Below are 12,046 nucleotides of genomic sequence, written 5' to 3' on the forward strand. Positions count from 1 at the left end.
TTACATACATTCTCCGTTATTGGATTATTCAAACCACTCGAACTAATCTAAAGTTTTCGTTTCACGGTCAATTTATTTCGTATTACGGACGATATTTTGATTAATGATGTTAATTTAGTTCCGAAGGATATCGTCGAAACTGAAAAATTGATGTGAAAGTATGATTTATTATCCAGCTCGAAATGTAGTTAGGGCAGTGTATTGATAAAATAATATATTTTTAATGAGGATTCAGGGAATTCGGATGCATGTTGAGCTAGATATGTGCTTGACTATAGTATATATTATCGTCAATATATTTAAAGGCCAAGATGGCCCACAACAGATCATTGCGGGTAGTTAACTTAACTTACTCAAGTTACCTTACTCAAGCACTGAATTCTCACATGCTTATTTTCAGTTTATAATTTATTTATTAATTTATAATACAAAACTGTATACATATCATTACGAGACATGCTTGTCCTAATTCAATATTACAGCACGTTTATTAACAATATTTAAAAGAAGTCTCAACATTATATATGATATAGTCCTAGTGGCTATAGTTGTGAGTGCACTCAGGCTATTGATTGATCATCGATAAAAAACATCGTGTACCTTAATGTATAGTGGAATAAGATCCTAACCTTCCCCCCCAATAGGAGGTGAATCCTTAGCCCAGCACTGTGACAACTAAAGGCTGATACTTTACTTTTACTTCACAATATATTTTACTTTGTGGTAAGACGTCGTACCAGACTGTGTGGGTATTTGATTGTTAAGGCACAAGTGACATAAAATCTCTCTTCCCAGGGCTGGTGGCACATTGGCGATATTAGGAATGATTAAAATTTCTTATGGCGCCATTATTTATGGGTAGTATGAGGTACGGCTACTTCAAATAAAATGTAAATACTGTTAATTGTATACATAAGTCACCAATTCCTATCAGGTCTATACCCATTGAACTTGACTAAAAATGGATTAAAAAAATATGGTAAGGTAAAAACAAAAGCAACAATTTCCACATTAAAATCTTTATTGGTACACAGCTTAGACACTGATAGGAAGCACTGAGGAGTCAGAAATTTGGAGCTGTGACCGCTCAGGTGGAGTTCGGTCTCCGAGTAGAAGTGACGTAAGAGGATCTCATATGTACTACTGGACACGAGAATGATACATTTAATGCTGTGTAAATTTATTATGTGTGTTGTCGTTTGTTATGTCCATTGAATACTTTATGTTTGTGTGTAATTTAAGTTTAAGTATGAATATAATGTGGCAAGTCTCTATAAGAATATTTAATTTCTACCAATTAAGTTTGTTGGCTCAACTAGCCACAAAACATGACTGATTTTGAATAACACATAGATTTCACATTAGCAAGTCTCCACGGATGAGGATTTTATAAGGCTAGATAATTTAGTGATGAATAAAACTAAAATTAAAATTTCATCAACCAGTCGAATTAAATTGCAAATTATTACTTTTATAACTACATAATATGTACATAAATATAATGTATGTACTACATATAATGTCATATAAGCGCCGCGATGCTTTTTTGTTTGTAAACTATTATTCGATACGGCTTGCGTCTCAAATCTATACCAGTTTTCATAACGATCTCTTGAATGGTATAGAAATAAGTGTGCTGTGGTTTTTAAATTAAGTCTCGTGAACAAGACATTCGTAGATAATGTCGAAATATCGAGCTCCACCAAATAAAAATATGGTACATATCCCGTTTTAAATATTTGTAGTAATGTGCTGTGGATGTATAAAAACTCTGAAACAATGTACGAACGTGCCAATTACTATAAACCACTTTTACTGTATAAGACGAGCAGAAATTGACAGACAATCCTGCCTGTGTATATATACTAATTTTGATAGTGCAACCCGAACGGTATAAAAGTCGATATGTTTCATCGTGGAAATTATAAAAATATTCTCCAAAAATCTATAGTTACTTTCAACCACTAGATGACAAAAGACAACATTTAACATTGCATTAACACAATATTATCATTGAGAGCTTAAATGATCCATGATATAAATTATGAATTCGCGAAAAAATGCTATTCTGACTGTCGAGGAAGCTGTTTTCGGAAGTTAATTAAAGTGAAATATTGTTGTGTTATAAATAAATACATGTCGGATTATCTCTATTTTCGATAGTCTGATCCATAATATTTTTCGTATTATATAATGTGGGCTTTACGAGAAGTGTTGGTTCAAATAAGAAACAATTGACAATCAAAGATTTTATTTGAAATTACTATTTTATTACGAACACAATTAATTAGAATTACTCAGCAATTAATTACAACACTACGACACTGACTCTAACTTCTTTATTCAAAATACTTCAATTCCACTATGTACAGTCTATGTAGAAGGCGAGACAGTTTCTAGAAGTGTACTGTCCGCCTGACCGAGCAGAACTAAGCTCAGCCCGGAGGACTGCCACGACGTAGACTCTGTCGAGCACGAATAGATGGAGCTGGCGTTCTAATAGTTGCGATTATGACTTCATTTCCGACATATATATTAACCAATAATTGCTTTTAGTGCATAATATACCTAGGTCATTATCAAATTGTATGGAATACGTAAATCTAAGGTTTGTTTATCTTTATTCCTTCTTCGTTTGGAAGAGGTTATACGAATTAGTGTAATAGTGATTGGTCAAAAAGTGTCGATATTTATTATTATTATCTTTATATTTAGCAGTACATTTAGAAGTCAGTATTATATTAGTACTTACTGAATACAAGCTCTGTCCGTGACTTCATGCGCGTTTGAATTTAACAAAAAAGTTATTGTTGTAGCCTAAGTTACTCCTTATTAAATCAGCTAGCTGACAGTGAAAGTCCCGTCAAAACCGATCTAGCCGTTCCAGAGATTAGCCGCAACAAACAGACAGACAGACAGACAAAAAATGGAAAAATATGGTATTTTGGTATATGTACCGCGTATACATACATATGCATTTAGTCAAATGCGGGTATTTTAATATTACAAAGAGACACTCCAATTTTATTGTATGTATAGAAGATGTTATTCAAAAAGAAATCCATTAATTATTTATTTATTAGTAAACCCAATATACAAAATAAATGTATATATACATATGCTAAGTGGTACAAATCCATTAAGACCCTTAAATTTCAAACACGAAGTTCAGTCGCAGAACGATAATGACCCGTATTGTCAAGGAAGTGTTGCGGTATTCCTAATATTCGTCTATTCACAAGGAATACGAATTTGAGCAACTGACTTCTACTACTTCAACCTGAGTTCCTGAATCTGTTTGCCCTTCTCTGTAGAAGTTATGTAAGTTCAAATTTAGATTGTTAGCTGTTTTATAATAATACTGTTATCTGCTCGTGGTACGCACGTGTTAGATTTTTTATAGAGACTTAATACATTGTGTCAGGATATTTTAAGATAATTTCTATTTCTTTATTATTTTATTATATTTTAAGGTTATAAGACAATAAAAGATTATATATGAAACACAAATATTTACCTAGTCATTATAATAGCTGTAGTAATCGTAATATTGTATCAATTAATAATTACAATAAAACCAATTACCTTAATCAAAATATACTTTATTCAAGTAGGCTTTTACAAACACTTTTGAATCGTCATTTACTAAACTATTTAAAGTAAAGCTACCACCGGTTCGGAATGTAGATTCTACCGAGAACAACCGGCAAGAAACTCAGTAGTTACTCTTTTTCAATATCCAAAAATACAGTAATGTTAGTTAAATACAATTATACTAACTTTGTATATTGATAATTGCAAAAAACACAATTCATATATTCATCAATAATTTAACAAGTAATAACAATTATACTATATCACAAAATTATATCGTACCTTAAATGTTAGCAGCAGCTTGCTGGTCCAGGATCAAAGTGAAAAGTAAAAGTCGTATGTACCGAGCTTCTATCACTTATATAAGCCTCACTACAAATCACATGACTCACAATAATGAACAGAAAAGTCAAAGTACCCTCTTATTTAATATCAAAGTTATCAATACAATTCAAAAATAACTTAAATTAAATTATTATTATTACAGAATTGATTAAAACATACAATACATAGTGTAAGCTTTGTTTGTAATCGTCTAATTATTTATTTATTTCTTACTTAATCTGACACACTTAAAAGAGGGGGCAGGTATTGGGTAACCTTTGTCCACTTCTAGACCACACAACATGCAAGAACTAATTGTATAAATAATTAAAGTAATATAATATAAATAGATATAAATTGGTACATTTATCTTTCCTAGATCTTTCTATATATAAATCTTCTGTATACACACGTAACTGAATTCCTCCTAAACGGTTAGAATGGTTTCGTTGACTTTTTGTGTGATTTTAAGTGGCTCCCTGGTGGCCGTTGCAATCAGAATAAAACTCTCATATACGAATTATTACTTACGAAGTTGAAACGGGCATATACCACATATATATAAACATATATACAAAATAAAATAAAAAGCTATATATATTAAAGTAACATTTTAGGCATTAACTTACTTATGACCCATACAATTTTTTTTATATATTTTTCTCTAACTTTAAAGTCCATTTAAAATAAAGGTACTCAATTTTATAATGAAAAAAGACAAGATAAGATTTTACAAGAAAAATCTATGCAGACATAAGATGGGAATTAAAATAAATAGGTAAACACCGTCTAAAACATTGCGTTGGCATTGTACGTTGATGGCGCTATTCTCTGAAATGCAAGGTTTATTCTTTATAATTAAACTAATTAAACGCTAGAGTCTTGGATCACCTGGAAAGTGGACCAGGTTTCTTAGAAATATTTTCTATATTTGTTTTGGTATTTAATTATCTGAAATAATTTGAGGGCAGTTCATTTCAAAGAGTATCTTATCCACTCGCTTTCTCTAAGAAAACTATGAATAGAAAGTGTAATAAATTAAACAACTTGTTATAAATATAATATACAAAGTTATGAACAATATGATGATTAAATATACTGCTGCGTTGAAACTATTACAAACTTTATATACATTTGAAAATTTCTCCAACGCTTAACTCTTAACTAAGCGAAGCGCTGGTCTTAACTATCTACAGATCGCTAAACTATGAAGAGAACAAACAAACATGTTTGCAATATTTTCTTAAAACTCCGAATGTATAAATTGCATTGTCTAAGGTTGCACATACAAAAGTCTTGGCTTCGAAACCCCGAGTCGGACCAATAAAAAGTTTTTGGGCTTTTCTGTCAAATCATTCTCATTCGCAGTTCGGAGTCTAGAATTAGTATTGTTTACATTTCCACGCCTCAGATAGTACATAAAGCCGTTCATCCTTCGCCTGAATTATTTCCAGTCGTGCGTACTGCACAGAACATGTCACAGTTGATGTCGGTGCTGATTAGGTTCAATTTTAACTAATAGAAAGTATTTATATTTTAGTTATAGCTTATAGCAATGGTATCAATATATTTGCACTGTTGAATTTCCATACCTATATACATTAGTTTTACTAAACAAAGTTAGGTGTCCTGAGCACGTCGGAAGTGACCAAAAATATAGAATTACAATTAAACAGCCAATGCATCCTTAGCAGGAACGATTATACTAACACGACGTCCTCGGCTTGTTTGTCACGTGACAGAACTGAAGAATACACGCGCTTCGCATAGCGGAGTCTTACTAGACTTTCGTCTAACCAAGCCCTCACGTGGACTTTATTTGACTGAACTAATTACAAAGCTTTACATTACCGTAAGGCCGGTAGTAATACACAATTAAGAAAACTAGATTATCCCTTAATTACTACCCACAAGATAAAATTTTAATAGCCCGGTGCAGAATTTGTCTACGAATTTTATAGTAGATTCATCCGGAATTATGTCGAAGTCTCATCGAAATTTCTACCTCGTATCGCCGTAAAGTGCTGACAGAATGAATTGACTTACACTCACCACGTCACCTCATAAATTGTTAACCTATTTCGTTCCTGCGACGTGTTCAGATTATACAATGACATTTTAGATATAACCTTAGATTTTGTAAGAATCGAAAGAGCGAATGTCCCTCATGACTTTTGAAAATGCAAATATTCGAAATGCATAGTGACATTCTTATCGTCGCTTTCCAAGAATATAAATATTATTACAATATAGAAATGCGACAACATTTTCATATAAATGTATATAATATACGAATTTATAACATTTTCAGTCTTATTATACCAATATATAATATCCAATAAATAGAGACTTCAAAGTCGCTGACTGCTGTCTGTCCCTATGTATGCTTAGATCTTTAAAAGTACACAACGGATTTCGATGCTGTTTTTTTTTAATAGGTAGATTGATTCAAGGGAAAGGTTTATATGTATAGTATATGCATAATATAGTAGAGAAACACTGATAATTTTAGAGGTTTCTGAAGTGATGTCGTAAAATAAACACATTTTTTGCGCTTACATTGCAAACGCTGGCTGTACCCTACGAGATAGAACAAAATAATGTACTACAGTATTGTACACCTTAAAAAAGTCTTCAAAAATAACTATTCTTTATCCTGTACTTTTTTTCGAAAAATAATGGCATTTTTTCGAAGCAATTTTAAGCAATACAGCATTAATCCTTATCCAATTAAGTACCTTAAATACATTGTGTATTTAATATAGATCAATATGCCCTTTTATAGCATGTAATTTAAATGAATGTTTTCGAAGATATTACAGATTTAAAACGCAGGGACATTCGGTGGCGGACAGGGGCAGGGCATCAGGCAGGCGGTTTGTATTGTCTAATGACGGAAAAACTATGAACGTTTTTTTGTTCCGGTTCGTAGAATATGTTATAAGTACCTACCCAGACAAGCTTGCACAAATCCAACAAGAAAATGAACTTCAAAAACGTTCGAAATGAAACTCAAAAATGTTTGAAATGAAACTTAAAAATGTTCCATGAGATACTTTTGAACGGATGGATACTATATAGGTATACTTATCATTTTATCCAATAGTATATTCTTAGATCTAAAGACAACAATCAAGACCCTGTCTTAAAATAAAGTAAATTGAAGTCGCAACCGCCACTGTCATTGATAACGGCGCCATCGTCGCGCTCATTTCCATTCAAAAGGAATTTATTGTTCGGTTCGTCAATGATAATTTCTAAAGGCTATTGAAGTGTTTGTTATTGAAAATGAGGCTTCGAATGAAAAAATTCTGGCTCTTCATACTATTGTTCTTCTAAATTTTTGCACTTGAAAAATGTACAATTATTTAAATTTTTATAAGTCTGCTTGAAACACAATAAAACAATGTTTGTTAAATTTATCTTACAAGATGTTTAAATAGAAAATTACTTTTATTAATTAAACTAAACCTCATCACTTAAATACAAAAACCTAATTATTTATATTTTTTGACATTTTGACTCTATTATTATGACATAGTTTTTAACATATTGTTTTGTAATAATGTTAGAAGTAACTGTCCTAGTAGTTACTGTAGTGATAGAGTGTTATCATTAATATAAATTATTTAATAAAAAAATAATTGGCGACTGAAGAATATTGTAATATACTGACTAACATTGAATAGAGCAGTACCAAATTTTTTGCAAAATGAACTCAACTGGTGACTAAAAGCATTATTGTGACAATAAATAATTCGCGTAGCTCGTAAGTGGTAAATATTAAATCTAAACTTTTAAATTACAATTCTAATAGAGGAAATAAATAAATATTAAAGCAGTGTTAGGTTAGGTTAGACCGCGAACTTAATTCGAAATTAGCAATTATTATAATATATTGGTTAGGTTAGACCAAAACTGTTAGCCGAGCAGAGCACGGGAGGCGAATGCGTTAACACGATCCCAAAGGCTCTGCATTCCGTTTCGAAGCCAGCAGCGGTTTTAGTATGTAAAAATAACATATAACCATCAAAAATGTATCCGCCAGAGGGAATGGGTACCGTTTTAATGGTTCCCACAACATAAAAATGAGTATAATCATTTACTCAACAATATAATTGATATGCTGTTCGTTATGCATTTCTAGTAACTCTATTTTCAAGTCACGCTCATTTACTTCGTGGTAATGCTGTGTGGGTAATACTTAGTATAGTTGTGTTCCGATTTGAAGGGCGAGTGAGTCAGTGTAAACACAGGGACAAGGGACATAATGGGCGGTGGTTTAGTTTATTTGTAAGCCAGTATATTGACACCTTAAACATTAATTTATATTCGCTTATTTAAATACTATCCATTATTGAAGTTAAACATAAAACATTTGCACTATCGGTGACAGTTATATAGTCACGATAAAAGTAAATTTTAACTCGTTAGTAACCACAATTGAGAAATAAACATAAAGTTACTAATATCTTTGTTTTGCTATAAAGTTTTTTATTTAAATTATTTTGATAACTATCGTTCATTTTTCATTTGTGTGAATATTGATCACGAATTTTATTTAATAAGTGAACCTAAATAATATGAACTGTTAAACAATGATGAAACTTTCAAACAAGAGTCAATTTAACTGGTTTACCAAAGCTATTAAAAGTAATAAACGATTCAGAATTTTAAAAATAATTACTTTAAAACTGGCCGCGCTTTTTTCCTTAATAAACCTTATTCACAAAAAAAAACCGATTTCAACTTTGCTCCTTTGAGGAATCAAGGTTACCTTAACTTTGAGGTTCCAGAAATTAGCATTTGGAATCAATATATGTATATGATATATTTATACGTAAATTTTAGCGCTCCAGTCTAAGCGACAAGTTAATAATTTTCTTACATAATAATTATAAATAGGTGACGTATTATATTATTATTTAACTATGAACGTTGTTTTTAATTATTGTAGATAATTACTAGAAATTCAACCATATTATTTTAATGATTCATATTTGTGTCTGATAAATATAATTAAGCTAAACGCGATTTTTTGGAGTCTTTAATTTCATATCGTAAGCAGAGAGATGTAAATTGTTGGATATATATTTCTTCTTCTTTCAATATTTAACTTTTTTCGTAATCGTAATCTTTAGGCATAAAATATCGAGGAGAGGAAGGTTGATTCTACCATAAAGTTAGAAATAGTATGGATGTACGACATAGAATCTACTTGCACATAGTCTGACGTACCTTTTATTAAATAATAATATATGATATTGAGATTTTTTGAATGCGGATCAGTTTTTATTCGGACGTGCTCTTTAGGTATTATCCCTTATTGCACCAATAAATCGACTGTTATGTCCCATCCATTCAAATTTTGTTTGTGTTCATGTTCTGCTTGGGTCCTAGAAACAGCTTTTCGTTTTGCTTCGTATACAAAAAATCAATAGAAAACTTTTCATTTTGATAATTTATCTAACTAAATGTATAATTAATTTCTATTTTCTAGAGATCAGAAGAATTCTGAATACATTTAATTTTATATCTGGTGAAATTAAAGCATCGTTCTCCTTACTAATACTAATTTAATAACATAGTATATTTGTGATAAGTAGATCTTATATACAGTTCTTTATGCTAAGAATACAAGCAAAGACTATCTATGTGACTATAACTTATGATAGTTGTTTTGGTTTTGATGACCTTGATATCAATTTTTGGGTATAGCACTGCAATATCTATCCAGAGTGTCTTAGAGTCATCCACTCTAATGTTGAGTGACAACTTCACGTGTCTTCTAGTGTATTTATTATCTATCTGAGGACGCTAGTTGATTACGAACCGTCATTTACTTTAAACGTCGGCATGAAATTATCTCTAATAATTTTAGTAGCACCAAAAGAAGTCATTTGAAATGCTGAATTGTATTGTTGAATATTACTCAAAAAACGCTTCGATGTTTGAGATGTCCCAAATATTAATGAATATAATGGTTCGGGTGGAATTTCTAATGCTGGCAATCTAACTTTGCCATTAGCATAAAACATGACGGACGTTTCACCTGAAAATTTTGCCGCATAACAATGTGGACATATTACGTCCATCATTCAAATGTATCCGTACATACTATAATCAATCTGACTGTTGTAATTAAAAGCAGCACACATCGTTTCAGTCAAAGTAGCACGACGTATTCGTGATCGCAGTGGAAGATTCAGTACAGACACAGGATCAGCAGATCTATTTCGTGCACTACGTTCACGCTGCGATGCATTAGCTTGTGTGCGCGTTCATCTGCAGTCTGTGATCGTCTTTGTGATGTCACATAATTTGTATTACGTGTTCGCCGACCTATATTTGCTCGTCTGGCTCGTGGCATTGATCTTTCATCTATACATATACAAAAGAAAAAATAAAATTGAAAACAAATTGCTACATTAATAGTGGTGTATCAGTATTTAAACATGTGTGTCTGGAAATATACGGGATGAAATATTGATGGCTATTTTCCCGCAAGATATCGATTCAGTTTCGCGTAAAAATAAAAATACAAAAGGAGTAGGTATTGACTACTAAATAAATTCTTTGCGGGAAAACAATCAACAAAATTTCACCCTGTACCTATATAACTGCATTCGTTGTCAATGTATAAAAAAATGTCAATAAAATAATCCATTACAAAATAATAAAATACACAGCAAAATGTTGTTTTCAAATTAAGAAACACACATACATGTAATCACTTCAACAGTTCAAAACTTACCGTTTGTGTAAATGCGTTTGATAATTTAATTCAAATAAAGCCTGCTAACTACATGAAACACCGACAGCGCACTAAAAAACTGAGTAAAATTTAAAAACTTAAAGTACACGCTACTTTTAAATCGACAAACGTAAATAAATATTTATATGATTTTAGTTTTTAAATAGCTAGCAATTAAGTAATATATTTTTTTAAGAAATAAATCGATGTTCTAACTGATTATTGTATTATTGCCACTTATTTTTATATATAAGATGTATACAAAATACAAACGTATTGTGATTAAAAGCTATTAATTTTTTTTAAAGTTTCTGTAATCGAAACCAACAAAACAATTTTTAATAATGCTTATCTCTTTGTCATCTTCCACCGGACTATCTAGAACATATCTGATGTCCACAACCTTAGGGCATAGCCTGTGTTTTTAACCCCTAGCGAACAATGATCTAGCTTATACTAACGATGCAAAGCTGTCATTAATAATTATTATATTATATCAATTAAAGCAAATACAGGATTTCCTTACAATCGGTCAACGATACATCGAAATGATTGTTTGATTTTAAAATCTACTACTTTGTAATAAAGCATATTATTCATAAATTAATTTAGTGTTTGACTTCGAGTTAGTGTTTACTTACATGTCTGTCTCTGACGGTCGCATGTTAACCTTTGAGATCTATTTACACGTATTCAGAGGTTAAACATATCAATTCAGGTAGGTTTACAATAACGACATAAATTAATATCTTTGCAAGCTCAAGATTTAGGGTTTGATAATCCAGGCTATTTTTCTTAATATTTCGGTATTTGAGATACATAAAAAGATCATGCATCCGAATTCTGGGTTGAGACAGTTGAAGTCAGTAACATCATGTATTTGGAAGTACAGTAACACATAGGTATTGTTAAATTTCAGAACCTCAATATAAAGCGATTGGTGCTCCACCCATCTCCCTGTGGTCATGTTAGCCAGGCATTCCATTGGAATTTGAATATGGGGGAATGGTAGGTCTATTTAAATTTATCCATACACTTGGGCGCAGTCATTTTTATAGGCAGCTGGTTAGTCTCCGTTCCGAATGACTAACTGATATTAAAATCAGTCAGGTTTGTCAAGAAAACATATAATAATAGTAATCAATATTGAATAACATCACATACATACATGATTTTCAAGTAAGTTTAATTATATTTTTTTCATTTGTTAAATAAAAGATAAAATGTTTTATATAAAGGAAATTAAATAACGGTCTAAGAATTTCACCAACAAAAACGCAAGGCATTTTAATAGTAGTCTTGGAAACGTTGCAGAAATCTGCTAATTAAACCTCAACTTAGCTTAAGAACTTTTGTAAAGACTTCGTCGAATAT

The sequence above is a fragment of the Vanessa tameamea genome, chromosome 23 (genome assembly GCF_037043105.1).
Source record: "Vanessa tameamea isolate UH-Manoa-2023 chromosome 23, ilVanTame1 primary haplotype, whole genome shotgun sequence".
NCBI lineage: Eukaryota > Metazoa > Arthropoda > Insecta > Lepidoptera > Nymphalidae > Vanessa > Vanessa tameamea.